The following is a 24222-nucleotide window of genomic DNA, read 5'->3' as shown; positions in this document are numbered from 1 at the left end:
CTGATTTACCAGAAGCAAGCCTGGATTTGTGTAATTTCTGTTGGGTTACGCAATTAAAGAATCATCCCCACAATGAGAGCCAGGGAAGCCTCAATAACCCAGTGAGCACCCTGACATCGCAGCTCTCCAGGCACCGTGGGAGAGCAACCAGACCAGCGAAGGTCCATCTCCACCACCACAAAGGATCACAGGGCAGTGATGACAGGCAGCCAAACCCCCACCCCAACATCCTAATCAGACAGAAAAGATGACCCTGACCTGGCTACTCCCAGGCCCGTCATGGGAGGATGCTCAGCCCACCGTCCTGGTGGGAAACCCATCATTGAGATAACTTTTGTGGGTCACCTTAGAGACTGAGGAAGGGTTACTGCCTTAAGGAGTGTGGGATTCATTGTGGGATGCAAGGAAAAGCACTTGGGGATTTTGCAAGACTTGCTACAGGTTTTTAAGGGGAAGGACCAGAGCCAGGGACAGTGAGGGATCAAGGTGGTTTGGGAGGAATAAGCATGGAAAAAGAAAGACAAGAAAGGGGACAAAAGCAACTGATTCAGTGTGGACAGGTTGTTGGTGAGTACACTTCTCTGGCCATGTCCTGTGCTTGATGGCTGCAGCCTGTCCTGTCTTCTCAATAAATTCCATTTGTAACTATTTTCCTGGGTGAAGGGCTTTCTGTTTTGTGTGCGTGGATGTCCAAGTGCCAGCAACCAGGGTGGGGGACCATGAGTCACAGAGCCCATTTGTCAGCGATGCCAGCAACTGGAGAAACTGGCACGCCTACATGCATGCAGGGGTGTGTATATTGCTGAGTAATCACTAGCAAACATGAAGCCAGAGCAGTTGAGCAGGATAAGAGGCCTGGGAGCCAGGTATTGCAGCCACAAGAAGCCTGGGACAGGGAGCGGAGAGACCAGAGGGTCTGAGAGCTGGCTGCTGGAGGGACTGGGAACCCTAAACCAGCTATGAAAGAGACTGTGGGGCCTGGGGGACACCTGAGAGACCTCTTTGCATCTGTGTACTTGTGCCTGAGGCAGCTGGAGACCAGAGGAGCCCGGGGAAAGTTACTGGCTGGGCTGAGGGTCTAAGGCCAGTGGCTGGAGAGACCCACAGTGTGTCCCTGTGTGCCTGAGCAGCAGCAACTGGAGTGGGGCCATGGGTGTCCAGGTGCCAGCAGCTGGGGAGACTGGGGTGTCCAGGGACAGCTGCTGGACAGAGTGTGAGCCCAGCTACTGGAGGGGTCCATGCTGCGTACGTGAGCATCTATTTTCCACCAAAGCACTTTAATCCTGACCAGCCAGAAAGGGAAAGAGGATAAGGCCACTGGTTGTGTCTGGTTTTGCAAGCACTGTTTTCTGTCCTGCTGCCCTGTGCAGCCAGCCGTGGGTACACGTCCTGCATGCCCACGGGCCGTACCTGCTCAGCCTGGCTGCTGGCTGCAGTGGGGTCACGGAGCTGCAGCATCCTCGCCTCTGGCTGGCTACCAGATTCGGCAGCTCCTACCAATTTCCTTGCAGCTGAAGGGTGCAACCTCCCACATCATTTCCTCAAGGGAGGGTTAACAGGACATCTCGCTGCTACCGCAAGCTCCGAGTCCCCAGACAGCAGGTAGGTCACTCTGCTGTTTGTCTGCCCCGATATAAGCTTATGGCTCTTGTTACTACCTTCTTTCTAAAGCCTGGTGTTCACCAAGGTCATTGGCCACTGCTGCAGTCCCCAAAGGGCACAACTGAAGCCATCAGCCATGGTTCTGGTACTCTTTGTTCTTTACCACTTCGCTGCTGCCACATGGAGAATTCATATAACTTATGTTCTTCTGCCCCTTTTCCTCCTCTGCCTCGCTAGCAAGCTTCTAGCTTGACTTGCTTTCCTTCCACTAACAAATCCTTCTGGCAAATCACTTCAATGAACTCAAGAGATTGCTATAACACCCAGAGAGGAATGTGCCACCAGGAGCCACTCAGCCCTTCGCTGCCTCTGCCTGCCATGCTGATGGCTGGATAGCAGACCCCCTAGCTCAGTTGTGAGGCACGGATCCCTGCCTGCTTCCCAGCAACAGGAAAATTTGGGGACACAGCAGTAAGCAGAGGTAATTTGCCTCAGGATCAAAGATCAGGTGATTAGTTGGGCAGATCTATGGCTAGTTTCTCTAGTGTGAATAACCCAGCAAACAAACATGGGTGGTCTGTTCCCTGTCTGTCCCAATTTTCATTTACTTTAAAGGAGGAAAAAAAGAATAGGTTTTTTTTGGTTTGGTTTGGTTTTTTTAATAAAATCTAATGTCATGTCTGTATTATTACCAGAGGCATGTTATAAGAAACACAAATCTGACCTCATAGTTCTCATTATCTTCTGTTGTCTGATAGCAATGTTTCAGGGGTTTTTTCCAGTCACTAAGGGAATGAGTAAATCGGACCTATTCTGTTTCAGTATACCAATTTGCTACAAAAAAAAGTTGATATTCTTAGACAGCAGATGCTTGGAGTCTTGCCAAGTGGGAGAAGAAAATTGACATAGGTTTTCTGTTGTTATTACAAGTGTACTGTATATTTATAGGTCTATAACGTATCCTCACCTCTGCAACAGTCTGTCAGACAGCTGGAACATTTCTAAATTACATGAAAATACCAGTTTTAGGTTCTGTCACTACAGATACTGAGAGCGGCCAAATCCAGAGAACAGAGCAGAAGTCTATACCAAAAGGATGAGCCAGATGGGAGGGCTCCACATGGTGGCAGACCCCACCAAACAGTCTGACTGCACAGCAAAAGATGAATGAATTACTGAAGTGGTTTCTCCTTAGACATCCATTCATGTTCGCTGTTGTGTATGTAAGCCCAGATGTTTTCTCCTGGTGTGTTTTAAAAGAACTTTTATTGCAACGGATGTAACAGCGGATATGTTTAATTCCTTCAACAGCTGCTGGTGAAAAGTGCAATGGTTCCAGCTACTCTGTTGGGGATGAGAAAAAGACAGTGAAACCAATGAAACACCAATTAGTGCCTTGTACCCTTTGTTTTCCAAAACATTTCCCCCCCAAAATAACCCACCTTCAAATCAAGGAGTGCTACCTAGCAGGAGATGCTCGGTAGCTTTCTGGAGGCAGCAGGCGAGCTTTTGCAAACTTACTGGGGTGTTCTTTATTTTGGGTAAGTTTGAAGCTTGTGGTAAGAAGTTGACTATTCCCTGGTAAAACCACAGACAGAATTAGCAACAGAGAACAGAGCACATACCTAGAGAGTGACTCATTCAGTACAAGGCAAAAGCTAACACCTGTGAGAAAACCAGTTGAAGGGGCTGAATGCCCAAAACATATTTAAGGGATTTCAGTTTTCAAAACTGTTCAACCTTTAGAGTAACCTGTAATCAGGCATGCAAAACAGAGGTATCTAAAAATCACCAATCATTTCTGAAAGCTTAAGGCAGGAGGTCTTCCTCTCAAGAAAGGGAGGATGCGCTGTCTCTGGATTGCTTTCTAGTTTAGGGAAATAAGTTCTCTTTATACAAAGATGTTGGCAGTCCTACCTAGCTCTTCTCAGCTCTGTTTAGGGTTTCTAACACGACACCACATGGTGTCTTTAACTACAGAGTTAAAGAGAGTTTCTGGTTAAATGACAAAGTTGTCTGCTTTTAAACTACACATAAAACAGATATTTTAAAAGTCATCCAAACCTCTGGGCTCAAAGGTAAAATATATTAAAAGAAGAAAATAGCCACACATAAGCCAATGTCAACCATCATTCATGAACCCCACTACGTCTCACCCATCAGACTCTCCTGATCCATCCCGCTCTCCTCACCCAGGAAATGTTGCAGCAAAACCTCCAGATGCACAAGTACGGTCCCTGGAGGATGAGCATAAAAGATATTTTCAAGGTCAAGGTCCCTACTGTTGAAAATACCGTGTGTCTCGGCTTCAGCTAAGCTGTGAGATGTCAGCTTTAATGCTTCAGGCAATTGTAGTTGTCACCAAATGACTCAAGAGAAAGTTGGCCTTTAAGATATTTGAGAACTTTAACTGCTTTCTGGAGTACTTAAATTTGCAAAAATAAGAAACTAACTCAAGGTCAATATGTAATGCAGAACATGGGGTTAATCACAATTTAACTGATGGGCTCATTCACACAAGAAAAAAACAGCACATTTGGAAAAACAAAGTAACTAATGACTTTTAGAAAGACTAAAACTCTTGTATTGGCTACTAATTGGCAGAAATAGGGCTGGTTCAGTTCTGAGAGGTCTTCACTAAAAGCTTACACGTAGAAATCTGAAAGTTAAATTGCACTTGCTGGGGCTCAAGAACAAGCTGAATGCAGAAATGGTGTTACATAAATGAGCTTTAGATGATCAAAAAGGGAGAACAGGGGAGAGACACGTCAGTGCAGAAAACCTGAATCAATCCTAAAACCCAGAGCATCCTCATCTTAGGAGACGGCAGCAAGAGCCTTGACCACGTCCTCTTTCAGCCCTGCTCCTGGTTGCATCATACACTCACTTTAATGCCTGAGTATGAAGACATCCACGTTGCACAACGGAAATACCGCCTTTCCCAGCTAGGTAAGGGAGCCTTGTCAGAGTCGGTGCTCCAGGCTGCTAATCTTGATCCAACTCATCTGTCCATCACCAGCTGGGATTACTTCGGCCACGCTTGCTGCTATTATTATGAAGCACGCGTCCCACAGATCTTGCACTCCAGTTCTGCTGCTCTGCCTTGCTGGGCCACCACTGACAGCAAACCCAGATTGTTCCTTAGGTGGGTTGTACTCTGCTCCTTGTGAAAGCCCCAGAGACTCTGAGTGCAAGCTCTCTCTTCCTTTGAAAAAATAAAAGATCCTTCTTAGAGTCTTCTTTTCCTGCAGCTTCTTCTCCCAGGCAAGCAGGTTGCTGTCACTAAAACAGTACTGGAGTCTAGCCCATCTCCAGGCACAACGGGTACAACCTCGCCTAAGAGGTGACTTGAACAGGGCACACAGTCTCTGGCCCAAACATCCCCGAAACTCCTAGGCACAGACCCTAAGACAGAGGGGAGAGGTGATATCCAGAAAGGGTTTGGACTCCGCAAGGAGCAGAAAGGGCTGGGTTACTGCTCACGTGTTTAGCTTTCCCCCAACGCCCACAGAGCCCTCCCAGCTGTAGGACAACAACCTACCCAGGCTGGGCTTCCCTTCCTCACCAAAGAGAGGCCCTGTCAAAGCTGCATGTGGAAACAGGAGGCCACTGACCACTTAATAACACAGATACATTCTTCTACTCATCTGTAAAGGAAAACTGCGAAGGTCAGCCCTAGCACACTTCTGGCCCGCACCCTGCCCCTGCTGACACCTGCTGGAGCTGTACAGACTCGCCAGGTATGGTTTCCACCTTCCCCATCCAGGGCCTCCGCGGTCTCGTCTCTCTCCATCTCTTCTCTCATCTCTCTTTGTCTAAATCCAAGAGGTTTACACTGGGCAGCCCAGCCTTACCCACCTTCCAGGAGCTCTGATACGTTTATGAGACAGGACTTTGGCACAAAGTCACACTAACATTTCTCTTTGTCACTTTTATTGTCTGTCCAGTATTTCTCTTACTTCTATAGTTCCTATGAGTTTTCCCAGCACAAGTGTCAAATTTACCAGCCTACAGTTTCCCCTCTCTCCCCTGGAAACCTTTTTGAAAGACTGGCATCATGCTTGTAACAGCCTTATAACAGCAAACTGGTTTTAGACGAGAGGGTGCACACTGCTGAATGCAGATCAGCTCTTGTATCCTTACATTCTCCTGTAGGAGACTTGGGTGAATATCTTCCATTCCCAGCGATCTGATAATACTCATTTTGTCCATTCCTTCCATAATCTTTTCTGCAGTCATTTAAGACTGGACAACTCAATGTGTGGCTTCTCTATGATGTGCTATTCAAAGATGAACTCTGCTGTCAGGATCCTTTCCCCTGAAACGTCCACCCTTTTCCAGATGGTGGGAATGGGGAGCAAACACTCCGCTCTCTCACACCCCCACTCCCTGCCTACTGAAAATGTATTTTTTTTATGCCCACGCTCAGAAGGAAGAAATAGAAGTGCCGCAATTTCGGTATACTCATTTTGTTGTGAATTTATACAACCTGCTTGCTTTCTGCTTCCCCCTCCCCACAGAGCCAGGGAGCCAAGCGAGATGCTGTTGGCCGCTCCTGGCAGCCGACCCAGCCACCGAGGCACGACAGTGTTGGCTGCTTCATCTCCCCGGTGTGGCCCAGCCTGGACCGACCCCGCCGTGGGCTGGCGGTACAGCGCAGTCAAGTCTTCTGTACCAAAGAATAAAACCTCGCTGTTACTTAAATATTTGTGATTTCCTCTGTCGTGCAGAAGATGCCTTTGTTTAGCTCCGATTCCTGCCCCGGAGGATGGCACAAATGAGATGTAAATCCATTCTTCTTCCACCAGCAAAAGAGGTGGATGCTGCCTGCGCTCTGTTTCAGAGGACCGGCTCTCACACGCCTTTACCCACTTGCATTTTAGGGTGGGGGGTGGGTTTCTGCCTCCCCCACATCACTGTAGTTTACATCTCTCTCCTTCCTTAGAGGGCTGTTACAGTTTTGAAAAGGCCTAGCTCCACTCCGTTGGCTTTGACAGGAGAAAAAGCCTCCCTTCCCCAGCCTCACGCTTACAGGAAAGCCCATGCAGACTTTTTAAATATGTATCATCCCACTGCCTTTTATTGAGGAGGACTGCTGTGGATTTCCATTGCTTCATTATGCAAAAAATATATAATCAAATATTCTGCCAACCAAACTGGCTGTGAAAATGAAATGTTACAAGTGACCCAAATAAAATTTAACCGCTATGTTTCTCATTCGCTCGTAGCAAAGGTACAGCCGTTGCCAGCTCTGATCCCTGACTACAGATCACAGAAGCAAGACTCCTGGTATACTTCAGCTGTTTATATATTTTTAAAGACAAAAACATAATTAATTTGGTGTAGAGTGATTCAGATATAGGATTCTAATCTGCATTTCTACAATCTTTCAGGAAAAGTCTTGTTTCCGCCTAAGTGGACATAGGTTTTGCCGTCTGGATGATGCAATTTCACACTGATTATCAACGACTTTTACTGTGGCATAGCTGATCGGAGTGGAAGTGATTCTGTAGCTGTCTGGGTGGTCTGTAAAAGCATCTTACTTCCTTACTTCTTCATTTTTAATATTAACCAGAATTGTTACATATAACGCAGCAAAAGTGTAAGAAGTAAAAAAGAGTAAGTAAAGAAGAATATTAAAGATTAGTTTATGTAGAGTAAGCAGCAAGGTGGTGATGAGACCTCGGAGGAGCGTGCTGATGGATTTTGTTGTCAGAGAGCAAGACAACTTCATTGCCAAGAAGTACTGCTGAGAAGGGGAAAATTGCTAATAGCAGTGCAGATCCACACAGCATCCATGCTTCTGCTTAACCATGTGCTTGGGCAAGAGTAGGGGCAGCGAAGCACAGAGATACTACGGGTGTCCAAAAGATGAGCTGGTGGTTAAGCTCAGTACATGCACAATAACCATCAGCGACCACCCTCAGGTGAAGAATTTAAATTAAATAGAACAAAATTTTGTCAGGAAAGCCTTGTTTTGAAAAGTGCTGCGGTTACCAGTCCTAGACCTGATCCCTCACCACACTGCTTCTGCTCCCCTCAGTTGGACAGGGAGCCCATGCTCGGCTTCATGGCAACCTGCTGCGGTCAGATTCAGGTGTTTGAGCCCATTTCTATCGGCTCCAGTCCCACCACAAGTGGAGGGCTTTAGAGAAGATCACAGCCAGTTCCCCACCAGTCGTTAGCCTCTGCCTCCACACCTTCCCCCTCGCTCCGAAGTGCCCGGGGCCAGGCTGCTCCTGAGGCTCCTCTCTCTTGTCACCAGCTGTCCCAGCAACAGGACTTCCCTCCCAGGCTGGGAACCAGGGTGGTTTCTCCTCTCTCTAAACACAAGGCAAGAAGCAAAGAAGACCTCTCCTGAGCAGTGTGGAAATGCAGCCGATGCTTTTCACTCTGCACACCCAGGACTTCAGCTTCACGTCTAACAATGTCTACTAGGAACTTGCAAGCGCACACCCAACACTTCTGTTTAAGTCAAATAAATTCCAGGTACTTGTTTCATCCTCTAAACGGAAACATTTTTGTACTTTCCTACTGGTGCATTAATTGTTTCACAACCTCAATATTCAGCTTCTTTCCTTAGCTTGTTAACAGTGTTTCCAGAAACACTCGTTCAGCTGCTGGTTTTGAAGGACAGCTAAAACACTTACACAGCAGCAGCAATCAGGGTGCATCAACTCTTAAGCCAAAAATAGGACACTCTCCTCACAGTAAACTTTCTTTGTCACTTAATTTTGCAGTTTTATTGACTTTTTTTTTTTAAACAGTTTGGGTGACTGTTTGCATAAAAGATGCTTTAGAAAAGTACACTATATGGGTTTTCAAATTATTTGCTAATGCACTGCTATACCAATTTCTGCTGTCTTTGCTATCTGTCCACCTATATGAGGAAGGGACTTTAAATTACTGCCCTAATTCCAAAATTAATAAGATAGCAGTGCCAAGGCGTATTCCTTCTGTCCAATCCTGCCATTCTCAAAATCACTGAATTGTCCAAATTCATCCCTGCAATTTTGTCCGAAATCTCATTTCACCGTTTCCATTGGGTTTCTTAGATGCACGAGTGACTTTCCAGTCAACGCTTAGGCGCAGCAAACCGTTCAGCAAGAACACCCTGCACGTTCTGTACTCCTAATGAACACACAGCTTTTTACCTGCCCTCTGGCAGCTTTACCCGGCTGATAAACAAGACTTTTCCTCTTTCAAAGCCTGCAGCAGCCTCTGAAGCCTCCCCAGGAAACCAACACCTCCGCAGCCACCCTGCAGCCAGGTACCCCAACAGAAATGCGGGATAATTACAGCTTAATTTCAGCACTAACCCACAGGCGCTTGCCATCTCCTGGGGAGCAGAGGCAACCCAACTTCAACAGAGAGAGAGGCTCCGTGGGGAGAGTACTGTGACAAGCTGAGCCTGGAGAAGAGGTCTAAGCCACGTGTTGGGTTTTGCTGCAGCTCCATTTGTCCTCTTTCCTCCTCTGTCTCTCCCCATAGCCAGGGATCCTCAGACCTGCCGATTTCAGCTCGATACCCAAATCACCCTCAGGTTTCCCCCATCTAGGCAGGTGGGCAGGCATATTGCTGGCCCAACATAGGCAAGCGGTGGCTGGCATCCTCGCAGCCAGACTCCTGAGCCCCCGAGCCACACCTTCCCTTCTGCACGTTCTGCATTGCAGCTTCATCCTTATCCTGGTCACCCTGGCGCTGCATTTTAAAGTCTGACACACTCCAGGTACCGCTCATCCATCGGGCACGTGCATCTGTCCCTTTCTGGAGTAACCCCTTCTGGAGTAACACATCGAGGACCCTTGTCAGCAAATTACAGTGCGCAGGTAGCAAGCCATGCTGCCAGGTCCCTTTGTTTTCTTTAATCTGCCTCATCCTGCCCGTGACAGGAACATAACACTGCCACCTCATTTTCTGTGACCAGCTTTTAGTTACTAATAAAACCAAGCCAGGCTGGAAAATACACTTTTTCACATGGTTGGGAATAGAATGGAGACTAGCTGCTTAACCAGCAAGAAAGAACTTCGTTCTTTCAGGTGTTTTTTTCCCTTAGCCTTACTGCTAAGATCTGTTTTATATTTTAATTAATGTTACTTGGTTTGTTCAGGCAGTTTTAACTTGCTTGTTCAGCCCTCTGCAGGTAGGTGTCCTTGTGACAAGTCTGTTTGTAAGACCAACAGTAAAGAAGTCATAATTTTTAAATAAAGCATCTTGTAATCACTTAGAAAATAAATATATAAAGTGTTTTTAAATTGCAATCAGCTGTTACCTCCACTGAAACAGAAATCTGATGAGCAGGGACATTGTCTGGGTGAAACCGAGGGACAAAAGTTTAGTGACACGCTGGAAATTTCTGATGGAAAAAAAGAAAAATTAAGAGAAGTTGTGATCTGTATTCAGTTCAGCCTAATGGAGGTCTGCATGAGTTAGCCCCTACATCTCCTTCCCTCCTTAATTATCTCACCAGCTTCAGTGGTTCTCAACCTCAGGGTCACCAAAGCCACTTGCTAGTAATGACAACAAAAGGCTCAGAATGGCCTCTTTTGATTATTGTTTCATTTTCATTCCGTTCACAGCCAGCCCATAGTGAGAAGGGCTTTTTAACATCTGCGTGATGATCTGGAAATTCACACCAGCGAGCAAAAATAGCTGCCCCTCAGAAGGAAGTACAAGTCCAGAGCCACTGGTCACCTGAGGACCCCCAAACGCCAGCAGGAGCTATTTCCTCCTAAGTGCCTGTCCCTGAAGTGCACTTTTTCCCCCTTCTCCGTCACCCTTAGGTGATCCTTCAGCCTCCTCTGGTGAAGCTGTCTGAAAAATATTTGCTGTGCCGAGATCAAAGAGAAGCGACAATTAAAACCAGGCGAGGGCGTGGCTGAAGTTTAAAGGAGAAACGCTGGAGGACAGTCAGGGACCAATGTAGAGATGATGGGCACGTCGTTTTGCCACACCAGAGCTCTTTCTGACGTGCGATTTCACACGGCCGTAACTGGCGGAAAATTTTCAGAAGACCTTTTCAAAACGAAGTAAGTTTCAGAAATACTCCAGGCTTCCTTAGGCGCAGGAATCAGCCTCGAGTGGGGGGATGAGAAGCGGAAGATTAAAAAAAAAAAAGCCAAGAAACACAGGCGAGCCCCCCTCCCTTTGCTTTCTGGCTTTTCACTACCCACTTGTCAGGTAATAGCAACGCTAAGACTGCTGCTATGGCAAGGAACCAGTTTTCTCTGGGCCCTCCAGATCCGGTTGGGATGACAGCCTTACGCAACGAAGCCGCGGGAGCCTTTGAAGAAACCACCGTGAGGGCTGAATTGGCAGCTCGGTGCTGGAGGCAGAGCTGGCGGTGATTTAATTTGTCTTCCTCACACAGGCGCTCCCTCGCTGCAGCCACCACCGAGGTCCCTGGAAGAAGGGCCGGGAGGGAGAAGCGCGTGTGAGAAAGAGGAAGGTGTTGCTAGCTGGCCAGTACCTAATGCTCCTGCTGAAATATTCAGGGAAAGAAAAAGGTATATTCCTTCGACTGCCTCTTCTCTTTCGCTTGCTGAAACTTGATCTCAGTGGTTTTCATGTGTGAGAACCACCAGCTACCTAGTAATGCCTTTGAGATATTTAAGATTTCATCCTCGTGACATAAACACAAGGAGGGCATCAATAGTTTCAAGGTGTTAGGGGAACAAAGTGGTGGGATTGCTGCATAGAAAAGGTAATGATCTCATTCACAAGAAGGGGCGAGGGCCAGAGAGAGGTGTCTTTTAAAGAATAAATGTAATACCAACAAATATCTGTAACACGACTCCAAAGAGGCTCTCAGAGCGGCTTTTAAATAATTGAAGAGGGAGTTTAGATGTTGCTGAATGGTGATGCTCTGGCTTTCAGGCTAAGTTTTCCAAAGTTTACTACTGACTCCAAAGATGGAGTGCATTCTAGCTTGAAAACAGAGCTGAGCGAGCATCGAGCTGCACTGGGATCAAAGTTTGTTAATATTTTAATGTTTCTAACATGATGCACACTGCATGAAAAGTCTAAGCCTTGGGGACCATCCTGCTTAATTTATGTGGTGAGTCACTACCAAAAATCCAAGGCTGTAGTTCTGCCTTCCTGATGGCAGATTAAATTCTGGCTATTCTCAATAGACCAATGTTGATCACTAAAACAACCTCTTCTTCCCCTTCTGCATTTTTAACAAAGAAAATAGAAAATTAATCCGGTTCAGAACAATAATAGGCAATCAGGAAAAGATGTTGGAGCTGACTGTCATCAGCTATACCGCTTTTCAGGCTAGTGGAGAGAGAAATCAGATGAGCGTTTGGCAAACAAAACAGTCATGCTGACACTGGAATAATTGCATGCATTGTCAGAAATGCAAGTAAAGCCCCTTCAAATGTTCCATCTACTTAAAGTCGACTCTGGTCTATTTAAAATAGACATCTAAAGAGAAAACATGATCTAGTGAAAAGCAGCACTGCGAGGCATGAATGGGTAACAGTAATCACAAAAAAGCTGGTATTAGCAGTGCGCTTGTGAAGGACTTGACCAGTGGACAAGCCACAGAAGGCTGGCTGCCCACCAGCAGGACACAGGGGGGGATTAGGGAAAGGAGAGACCACTCAGCGCTCTTCTCTGCCCTGAACAATCCCACATATACCCAGGTAAAGCACTGGTTCTCCAGCTCCATAGGCAGAGGTGTTGGGACAGGACTCTTCCCAGTGACAGGATGATGTAGCACAGATCTCTTCTCTACGTAGGAAAAATTTTTGTCAGCCTTAGCCTACAAGCTTTAGCTCTGCAGTGAGCAGAACGAAGAAGATCCCAAGGTTCCAGATAGCTCTGAACACTGAAAACCACTGTGCTGTCCACGACACATTTTGGCTCCCCGGCTGTCCCCACTGCCTCTTGTAATTCCATTTTGCTCAGAGCAAAATGCCAAAGTGAAACCCAGGACAAGTCATTTGTGGCCTTTCAAATAGTACGACAGCTGATGAGAAGGGCTGTACCTGCCCTCCTGACAACAAACTTGCTGAAAGTCAGAGATGTCGTGGGAGGTGTCCCCCATCCAAGGAAGTCCAGGTGGACCACACTGCATTGCCACTGCTACTGCTTTCCCCCTCCCAATACACAATACTGGGCATTAGGGGAAGATCTGCGCAGTGGGCATTTGGATTCAGTTCCAGTTTATGGTCTCCCAAAGCAAAAAGCTGTCTTGTCCTGCCATGGCAGCTGCCCCACAACGTTTATAGTGGGTGGGTTGGAAGTGGAAGTGCTGGTTTTCCATGGTTAGGGTGGGACCTTGTCCCTTTTTGAAGTGACTTGAATGCAAGGAAAGACTATGAGTTTGGCCTGGTCACCAGCCCCAGAACCATCTCATTTGTAGAGCTGCTGCTGGCCAAGCTATCAACTGAATTCAGCTGTTTCAGGGGAGCTTTAAGCCTCAAAGAAGAGAAAGGGAAAGCAGATTGATGTTTTCCTATATCTAATAAAGCAACAGACCTCAATACATCAGGCAGTCTTTTAACCTGACAAATAAAGAAGCAAAAATTGTACAGTTCCATGTATACCAGTATGACTGGCTTTTACCTCATTTTAGAAGACTACATATAGCGATACAAGTTTTTACCCTAGTTTGAAAAGACAAAAGAATCTGATTACTTTGTTACGGCTTTGCTCATCCCATCACAACATGATTCCCCAGAAGGTTTCACTAAGAATGATGCATTATTCTGTTTGTGTCATGAAACACTATCACATCTCGGAGACATTACAACATGACATTGCTTCGGTGGTTGTAAAAGACTTCATAGCAGCTAGACAAGCCAAGGGCTTTGGGAACAGAACGACACTGTGTAGGGACCAGCTAATCCTGTGGCAACCTGGAGAGTGCTATTGCCTGAAGGTTTTAAAGAAGCACCAATCGTTGATCTGGGCCCACAGTGGATCTCCCAAAATAGCCTAGTACTGACTATCCTACTGGAAAAGAGACTAGCACAGCCAAAACCCTGTAAGCATCTGGCACCAGCATGCCTCCACATGTCGTGAATGCCTGCTAGCAAAGCTTCATATGGCCGTTATCCTATGAAAGGTTCATTTGCATATCTGTGCCACTTGGGAAGCGAATATTGTTTATATTAGCCAACAGCTGATGACAAAGAAAGAGAACGTCTGCCTGGGACATGGTGTGCTTTCTGAAGCCGAGGTGAATTGGTTGTCTGCAGACACACTGCCACGAGACATGTCAAACTGCTTCGAGGTTTGAACATGGGAATGGCATCACAGTCAGAGTCATAACTCTGGCCAGTTTCAGATGCCACCCTGCTGCGGTACAAGGTAGGAAGACGTCTGTAAGAAAAAGACCCCAAAGAAGAATGACCCCAAGCTCCTGCAGCCCAACTGTAGGAAGACAAGGCTTGTCACCACTGCTAGCTGAGGGGATGGTGCAGAATATGAATCTCAGATCCAAAAGCACGTCAACCTCCATATTGACCTCTGAGCCTGCCGCACCAGCAGCACTGTCAAGAGCTACTCCTGTCGCAGGGTAAACTATGTCCCAGTGACTCAGAGAGCACATATGGCACCTTTAGAAGAAAACAGGGACACCAGAGCTTCTTCAAAAGCATATGTTCACCTTTCTCCCATACCTACGCCAAAGCGCAAGGTGCAGAACAGGCTCCACACATACATCATCGTCATCGCCGCAGCAGAGTACAGTCTGCTCCCAGGCAGGGCAGGGGTTTTGCAACCACTGAACTCTTAAGCAAATCTCAAAACTCCTCCACAGCGTCTCATGTGTTGCTGTTCTGCCACACTGAAGCTGTGCTCAGGCTGAAATCAGGCATTTTTGCCTGGTTCAGGCTGGCTCCGGTGCCTGGGATACCAGTTCTCACCCTCCATCAGACCGCCATTGGGGGAGGAGGGGATAGGGACAACTCCAAGCAATGTTTGTCTAACATTTATTTCCTCTTAGAGGCATATCAAAACCAAACTTTCATGTGCTTCCTCAAGACATATGAAGGCAAGTGGGTACTAGCTTTTACATGACTTCTCTTAAAGGTTAGTAGACCACGTTTTGGTGTCTTATAGATGATCAGTCAACCCCAACACCACTGCAATAGAAAAATTTCTAAGACAAACGGCACAATCTTGCAAATCCTTCCTTGCTTTTGGAGAACCTCTTTTAGGCACATTTTAGTGAGTAAGTTGTGGAGGAGCAAGGAGATGTTTCAAACTTCATTTGCTTTTTAAAAGATCTTCATGCTTAATAAAGTGCTGCCACCGGAAAAAAAAAAAAAAAACACAAGTCACTGCACTGCTCAGTAACTCAGCAGGGTACAATAATTCCCTCCTATGTTATGCAAAAGGACAAGCTGAACAGCTACAGCACTTTCCTCTGGACTTAAAAAAAAAAATCAATGATCTGCTTGTTTTCAAATATGTAAAAAACCTATGGAGAATTTCTCCTCTTTGCTAATTTTGTTGGCAAGGTCAACTGGAAAAGGTTTCCGGCATCTGCCGTGTCCGCTGGGAGGCCTTCCACACAGTGTGAAAACCCCTCTCCTGACGCGGCTGGAAAGGCTCTCACCGAATCACAGAAGTCACTCACCAGCCTCCTCTATTTTTAGTGAGTCAATAAAGGAAATTCTCACCATCGTGATTGACTGGTTCTTTGACAGAGCTGCAAAGACACAGGAGGCATAATATCAGCTGCTGTGCAGACAACTCAAACATATGCTGCCAGTACCTTCAGTCTTGGGTTGCAGCTACCCTGTTATTTTAGTATTAGGTTTATCCTTTAACAGCAAGTGCTAATCGTTCCACGCCGCGCGGCGACTCCGAGGCCTCTACAGCTTGTCGCTGCAGACCAGAATGATATCAGAAAAATCAGTTTATGACTTAAATGAGGAAAGAACAAAACAGTCCAAAGACAAGAAGCTACACGTTGTCACAAATACCCAGAAGACAGCATCATGTGCTTTAAATGCTTCAAAAAAAGAAAGTTTTGACTTGTTTTAAAACAAAAAAGAAAGTTATTTGCCAGTACTTGAAATAAATAGTTCAGTTGACTAGGCACTCCCAGACAAATATTAATAAATGAAAAGGTGCAAAAAGAGTAATAAATACTTCTTTATAGGTAGAAATATTGTAGTGCTGGGGAAGAGGCAACAAGTTTGTTGAAGGGAAGAGTATAGCTGCTGTAAAAGGGACACTTAATTACAGCAGGACACTTGAGACTGGAAAAGAAATCCATGGGTGGGGAATATGCTAGAGGTCTATAGAATCAGGAATGACAGGCAGACAGTGAAAAACAACTAATCCTTTTCTAATACAGCAGCAAGGAGGCATTGAATGTTCAAAACAAATAAGAGACTCATCTTCTTATTGGCACAGACTTAACCTGGGGAATTCTTTCCCACTAATCACTGGAGGGATTGCGGGTTTGCACGGGTTCAAAAAGCAATTGGACAAACCCATGGAAGGAAAAGGAAATTCATCAACAGCACAAGGAAACTTCCTCTGGTTTAAGATGTTCCTGAAACGTAAGTCACTGGAGTCTGAGAGGGCTTCATCGTATGATCCAACACGGTCACTCTTTACTCACAAATCACAGCTGCCTTCAGGAGGTGCGTGGGACTTCAGGAGCTTAAACCCTTCCTGGGGCATTCACAACGTTGGACAACGTCTCAGAGTACAAAACACAGACAGCAAAACAGACACCAGAAAGTAAGTTTGTTCTTTTTACACTTCAATAAGGTAAAGTAAGAAAAACTGCATTTTTTTTCTTTTCACTTCAGGTTGAGATGTTGAGGTGAGGGAGAACGTACCTAACAGACAATAAGACCCCGTGTGATTAGGAGGTGCTCATCATTTTCTGGAGTTTTACATTTTCCCAACTGCAGGACCAAAATGGAAGAAAGGATGCTTTTAAAATCAGCATTTCATATGAGAAATTCTTATCACTGCAACAATGCATTTAAACAAGTCAGATGAGACCAAATACCTGTCTGATTATATTTGTAATTTATTTTGATTTTTCGGGTATACATGGCAGGTGCTGGCGACATGCATCTATCCTTTTTCTTATATTGCCACCTGGTGGTCCTAGGCGTAGGGAAGCAATAAACTCACTGATTTTTCGGTTAAAACGACAACAGTTTCTCCATTTAAAATAGCATTCATTTCTTTTCCTCCAAGATAGAAGATAAGTACTTTTTAAATATAGAATTTGTAGGGATGAGGGGCTGTTTGGCTTTACCACCAATAGGACAGTTCCTGTGTGTAGTGTAGTCAGCTCCGGATTATCTAAATAAATGGCTGCACTGGCCACCCCAGGTCACAGGGAAACAGTTAATGCAGATTGCAGCTCTGCTGTGGGCTCTGGAGACCCACCTGGGCTGGGTGCCGTCCTCCGCACGGGCAGGAACCCCACGCTCGGATGGAGGCAGGAGATGAGAAGAGCTTCCAGTCAGAGCCAAACCATCACCTCCTTCTTCTGCCCTTTCCACCTCGCCAATGGTGGAAACCCAGTGCAAGGGCACTGAACCAGTATGAAGGGGACTCTTGTTCCCAGAAGCGGTGCTGCCACACGGTCAGAGTGATGTCCGAGTCCACATCTCACGGAGATGTCAGAGGACGCCGGGCAGTGGGTACAGGGAAGGCCCCAGCATTGCAGACACGCACATTAAAATCTGCAGCTCTCCCTCTCAGGATCGCAGTGCCACCACACACAGTCAAGCACATGCAAAAGAACATAGGAAAGGGACAGGATAAGGCTAGTTTAAAGAAGGAGGCACTATAGACTTGGACTTCATACAGGAGGAAACTGTGCAATAGACTTTAGACTTGTCCATTGTAACAAGACTGTGTGTACTGGTCCAGTTTTGGGTCTCCCAATACAGAAAAGATGTTGTTAAACTGGAGCAAGTGCAGCAGAGGGCCAACAAGGTGGTGAAGGAGCTGAAGCAGTGGCCCTAGGAGGGGAAGCAGAGTGACAGGGCTGGTTCAGCCTGGGGAAGAGCAGGCTTTGGTAGCAGCCTTCTGATACCTAGGAGGGGGCCATGAAGAAGATGGAGCCCAGCTCTTCACAGTGGTGAGCTGCAGAAAGGTGAGAGAGAGGGTATAAGCTGAAACAAGAGAGGTTCAGAGCTGCTGTAAGAAGAAACGTTTCCACCACGAACAGTCAGCAGTGAAATAGGTTACTCAGAGAGGCTGTGAGGTCTCCATCCTTCAAGATTTTCAAAACCAGACTGGCTGAAGGTCTGAGCAGCCTGGTCTGATCTCATAGCTGACCCTGCCTGGACCACAAGTTTGGGCTAGAAACTTTCTGAGCTCCTTTCCAATTTTAATAATCCTATGATCCTATTGCTCTGTGAACCACAATCTCTTTTTATTTTGGTTTAGAAAAGCTCTGCGCTAAGAATTTTCAGTACCGCTAACTTACAGAAATACACCCTTGAGCAATTAATGGGAATTTCACACAGAAATGCACCCTTGAGCAATTAATGGGAACTTTACATCACAGACATAACTCCTGTTTTGAGCTATGATAATACCTCTTATACAATAAAACATACCCAAATACTTTTTGATGCATAGAAAAAGTTGAAGCTGTCCTTTGCCTAGTAGTATCTAATCAAAACCAGCACTTAGATCTTTTTATTTGCTTTACCAGACTACATTTCACGTAGCTATAACTATAGGGGCAGTCTACCAGCCTGAATCCATGCTCACCAGCTGTGGAGGGGCTCCCACCGCAACTAGTCCCGATAGGCTTAGTGACCCAGAGGTGTTAAGGCACAGCAATGCTTGCGTTACAGAGAGACTTATGCCTGCACCAAAGAGGCAGAAGTTTGACCAAAGCACCCACAATAGGTTCCTACACTGCACCTTTAGCACCTGTGTAGGTTGGACAGACCCACCCTGAAGACCTACGCAGAGCAACCCACAGGCATCTCAGGCGCTTCCCTGCGCTGATAGCCCCGTACAGGACCGCCTGCCCCGTCAAAGTAAAGTGTTCAAACAGCAGAAAGCTTCTATGCTCTAAAAAGCCTGTCTGTGGAGTGCAGATATTCTCTCAGAGAGGTACATCTTTATATGAAAATTCCTAGGATGGAGACTTTCCATTATTATATGATTATGAAATGGAAAGGCAAACATAACGATTGCTTTGTCTTGAAGAGCGCTAGGAGAGCTTCCCTTGGGGACACCGCAGTCAATTCATTTTTGCAGAGGAGAAAAATTCCCCCCCCCCCCCCCAGTGGCAGGTAGACAAAGCATTCTTCAGCAAGGGAGGGAGGGAATGCTGCTTACACATACGCCAGTAATTTGCTGTCAGAGCAGAAGGAGGTAATGAAACCGGACAGCCTGTGTAAATACCAAAAGCCCAAAGCCCAGCAAAGGAAGGAAGAATCAGACAGAGACACATTGAAGGCAGAAGAGAAAATACCAAGGGGATGTTCTGCTCAATACGTATAAACTCTCTTAGGATCATGTATTAAAAAGCATAGGATTATCTTAAAAGAACAATAGGAAGAGAGACGAGGATGTTGAGAAAATAAGGATTGCTTATAAGAGGATTTAGGGGCCTGCAAGAATGGAGAAGGGACTAAGGCAGCAAAACACCTTCTTAGAAGAAGAGTGTGTGAGTAAAGAGAGAACAGGCTTAGGAAAACCCCATAAGATCAGGCACCCTTGTTTGCACAGGCGCTTGATTCAAAGGGAAATAGCTCCTTTGCAGTAAAAAGCCTGTTCGCTGCACCCCTTGTCATTTCAGCTGGGATCAGCTGGTGCCTATATAAGGGTGACACTCCCGTCACATGGCAGTTACCTCGGGCATAACACCTCCTCTCGGCCCGTCTGCACTGCAGGCATGTTGGCTGAACCCCGCAAATCCCAGTTACACGGAGCGGCTCTCTTTGGCCTCAGGGCCAGGGCATGGCTGGCTGGTATGGCTACCCCAGGGTACCGCAGCTAGCCCTGTTACTATGGTACAGCAGCAGGCTTGGTCACATGGTCTACCCTAAATTCCTTTCAGAAAGGGCAAGAGCGCATTTTGGGGTTTATTACTGCATTCCAGCATAGATGAGCTACTGCAGAAAGTGAAATGACGACGCTAGCAAAGTTTGAAAATGCCATTGAACACAAACTGCCTCAGTACAGTATGGGTACAAACGACACTCCAGAGATGGAAGTGTGCTGAGGAGATCCTCTAAAGCCTCAGGGTGAACTGGGAGAGGGAGAAAGAAGAAGGAGGGAGAAAGAAAAAGGAGGGAGAAAGAAAAAGGAGGGAGAAAGAAAAAGGAGGGAGAAAGAAAAAGGAGGGAGAAAGAAAAAGGAGGGAGAAAGAAAAAGGAGGGAGAAAGAAAAAGGAGGGAGAAAGAAAAAGGAGGGAGAAAGAAAAAGGAGGGAGAAAGAAAAAGGAGGGAGAAAGAAAAAGGAGGGAGAAAGAAAAAGGAGGGAGAAAGAAAAAGGAGGGAGAAAGAAAAAGGAGGGAGAAAGAAAAAGGAGGGAGAAAGAAAAAGGAGGGAGAAAGAAAAAGGAGGGAGAAAGAAAAAGGAGGGAGAAGGAGAGAGAGATACCAAAAAAGTGAAAAGCAAGAGCATAGGTCACAAACATGAAAGAATTAAAAGTAGGGATAGAGAGCTTGATAAAAGTAGACATAGAAAGAAAACTTAAAAAGCAAGAGGGTACAAGGTAGAGGAGAAAAAGAAAATAAAAAGGGGAGAGAAAACTAGATAAAAGTAGACATAGAAAAAAAAATTTAAATTAAGGCATTAAGGGAGGAAAAATTTAAAAAATAGGGACAGCAAACTAAATAAAGACATGGAAAGAAAACTGAAAAATTGAGAGTACCCAACAGACAAGTGACGGGGCACAGGGCAGACTAGAATGAATTAAAAAATAAAGATGTAAATCAGATAAAAATAGGCAAGAAAGAAAATTTCAAAGCAATGGGGTATAGGACAGACAGCAAACAATTAAAAAAGAGGGAGAGACGTCTTGAAAAAAGTAGATACAGAACAAAAATTTTTAAAGTGACAGGATACAGAAAACAGGAGAGAATTAAAAAATAGGGACAGAAAATGAGATAACAGTACACCTAGAAACAAAACTTCAAAACAACAACAATTACAAAAGTAAAAAATTGAAAAATAGGGACCGCTAACTAGATAAAAGTAGACACAGCAGGAAAACTTGCAAAGCAATGCGGTTCATGACAGACAGGAAAGAATCAAAAAGTAGAAAGAGGAACTGGATAAAGGTAGGCCTAGAAAGAGCATTTTAAAAGCAACAGGATTAAGGTAATAAAGGAAAAATTAAAAACCAGGGATGATGAACTAAAACTGAGACATATTAATTTAAAAAACCGACAGGGTACACACAGACAAGAACGAAAATAGGGATGGGAGCTTGACAAAAGTGAACACAAAGAAAATTTTAAAAGTGACAGCACCACGGAAAGGCAAAAAATGATTAAAAAAATAAAGACAGTGAATGGGATAAAGGTAGACTTAGAAAGGGAATTTTAAAAAAACAATTATGAAAATAAAGGAAAAAATTTAAAAATACATTAGACAATGAAAGATTTAAAAAGCAAAAGTTTAAAGGACAGACAAGAAAAAAATTTAAAATTAAAGGCAGTGAACTGGATAAAAGGAGACATAGGAAATATTAAAAAGTGATGTGGATGAGGAAAATTAAGGAAAAAATTAAAAATAAAGACAGTGAACTAAATAAACAGAAACCTAGAAAGTAAATTTTTTAAGTAATGGGGACTAAGAGAGGAAAAGATTAAAAAAATAGTGACAGAAAGCTAAACAAAAGTAGACATACAAAAAAACTAAAGCCATGGGATTGAGAGAGGAAAAAATTAAAAACCAGGGACAGCAAATGAAATAAATGGAGCCATAGCAAGTACATTTTAAAAGCGACAGGGTACATGACAGACAAAAGAAATAAAATATAGAATTAGGGATCGTGATAAAAGTAGACACAGAAACAAAATTCGAAAATCTAAGGGATTAGGAGAGGAAAGAAAGAAAAAATAGGGAGAGTGAACTACATAAATGAAGACATAGACAGAAAATTTAAAAAGTGAGGACACTGAGGAAATGCAAGAAATAATAAAAAGTAAGGACAGTGAACTGCACAAAAGCAGACACAGAAAGACAATGTAAAAGTAACGTGTTAAACGGCAGACAGGGAGGAATTAAAAATCAAGGACAGGCCTGTTGATAAAAGTGGTGATGGAAAGAAAGTTTAAAAAGAAATGAGGTATAGGACAGGCAGGAAAAAACATAAAACAGGGACACCAAAATAGATGAAAGTAGACATAGAAACAAAAGCCATGGAATTAAGAGGTGAAAAAAAATTGATTAAATGAAAAAAAAAAAAAGAGAGATTAAAAAATAGGGGCAGAGATCTAGAATGGAGACGTAGAAATAAAATTTTTAAAAAGGCATCACTAAGGAAGGACAAGAAATAGTGCAAAACTAGATATCAAATGGGATAAAAGTAGACAGAACATTTGAAAAGCAACAAGGACTAGAAGAAGTAAAGAAAAAAATTAAAGAATGGGGACAACAAAATAAATAAATGGAGACACACAAAGTAAATTTTTAAAGCAAGGGTTTATATGAAAGGGAGAAAATAATTAAAAAATAGGGATAAGGAGCTTGACGAAAGTAGGCACAGAAGGAAAACTTAGAGTGATGAGGTACAGACAGGAAAGAACTAAAAATAGAGACAGCAAACTAGATAAAAGTGTACACAGAAGCAATATTTTAAAAGACAAGGGATTACAAGAGGAAAGAATTAAACAATACTGATAGCAAATGAAAATGCAAACATAGGAAGAAACTTCTAAAAGCAAGGGCACTAAGGAAAGACAAGAAATAATAAATAAAACAGCAAACAGAATAAAGGTAGAAAGCGAAAGTTTAACGAAATAGGGAAAAAATAAAAACTAGCAAAGGCGAATTAAAATGGAAATGTAGAAAGAAAAGCTAAAAAGCAACAGCACTAAGAGAAGAAATAATTTTTAAAAGACAATGAAGGGAATAAAAGTAGACATAGAATATTTAAAAGGTGATAGGAGAATAAGGGGAAAAATTAAAAGACACAGCAAACTAAAGCAGATGTAGAAAGAAAATTTAAAAAGCAACAGCACCAAGGAAAGATAAATAATTAAAAGAAACGTCATCGAATTAAAGAGCAAACGGGATAAAATTAGAAAATGTAGAAAGCAACAGGGATTACGGCTATAAATGGAAAAAATTAAAAAAGAGGGACAGCAAACGAAAGCAGATGTTAAAAGAAAATTTCAGAAGCTACGACACTAAAGACAAAAACCATTAAAAATAAAGACAGCTACCTAAACGACAGCTACCTAGATGGAGGCGTGGAAAGAAAATTTTGAAAGCAACATGGTATAGGAAAGATGGGGAAAAAATTAAAAAAATATTGATAGGGTGAAAAATAGACACAAAGTAAATTTAAAAAGCATGGTGGTACAGAACAGACAGGAAAGAATTTAAAAAATAGGGATAGACAACTGGATAAAGAGAGACACGAAGTTTTAAGACATGAGTGGGTGCAGGGCTGGTCACACCAGGTGAGCGCAGGAGCAACGCTGGGTGGGGGTATCGGGACCGGCCGCGGCAGCCCCCAGCCCGCTCCCCAAACTGGCCACAGCAGGGCACAGGGAACCCAGGGGCTGGCAGGAGCCCAGAGGCAGCCCCCAGCTGGGGAAGAAGAGCATCCGAAGGAAGGTCCCCCAAGGGTATGACAGGGCAGAAGTGGGAATGGTTGGAGGGTCAAGAGCTGGGAAAGACATGAGGTAAACACGCTTCGTTTCTTCCCACTAAATATTTGGGAAAACAGAGATTACTCAGAGCTGCCAGAGCGATGCTTTCAATAGCTGAGAGCTCAATAATTGTTTTCCCTGAAATTTTCACCAGCTTCCAGCTACTTCTGAAGTGCCAGCCCACAAGACAGATGACAGCCAAAGAACACACTTCTTTTTGCAAGGCTTAGCACGATGCCTGCTCCTCCTTTCCCGTTTCGTAACTGAACAAACAGGCACAATCGATAGCTCCTCGCTGGCAGCGGCGTTTAGAGAGCCTGCCACGCGGAGCCCAGGCGGGTGTCCCTAGGGCTGAACGTCGGCGTCTCTCACCTTCCCAGTTTACACAAACAGCTTGTTTTGTCCTCCAGGTCCCAGCGGACTCCACAGCATCCTCACCACTAAAGTCGGTGTCAGCGTGTCTGTTTGGTCCAACGCAGACTGGAGGATTGCTACGTTCTGGACTGATTTAAGATGGCTTTAGGTAATCTCAGCAACCCTTTGATTTTGGTTACAGATCTCAGATTAGAAACGAGACGACCCACACCATTCTTTCCTTGCTTTGTCTACTGTAAGACACGACAATCCTGCTCCTTTAAGGGTGACTACATAGACCAGGTTGTTCATACCCTTGGCCATGAAGTCTCCTCAGAACAAGCATAAAGCCAGTCAAATACTGTTGGTAGCGCACATCCAAAATATTGATGGGGCGGCTTTACCTCAAGTATAGCAAAAGGATCAGAATATTCTTCGCAAAACTTTATAGTTTATCCCATCCATTTTTTCAA

The sequence above is a fragment of the Leptosomus discolor genome, chromosome 8, assembly GCF_034619465.1.
Source record: "Leptosomus discolor isolate bLepDis1 chromosome 8, bLepDis1.hap2, whole genome shotgun sequence".
NCBI lineage: Eukaryota > Metazoa > Chordata > Aves > Leptosomiformes > Leptosomidae > Leptosomus > Leptosomus discolor.
Note: the sequence above shows the minus strand (reverse complement) of the source record.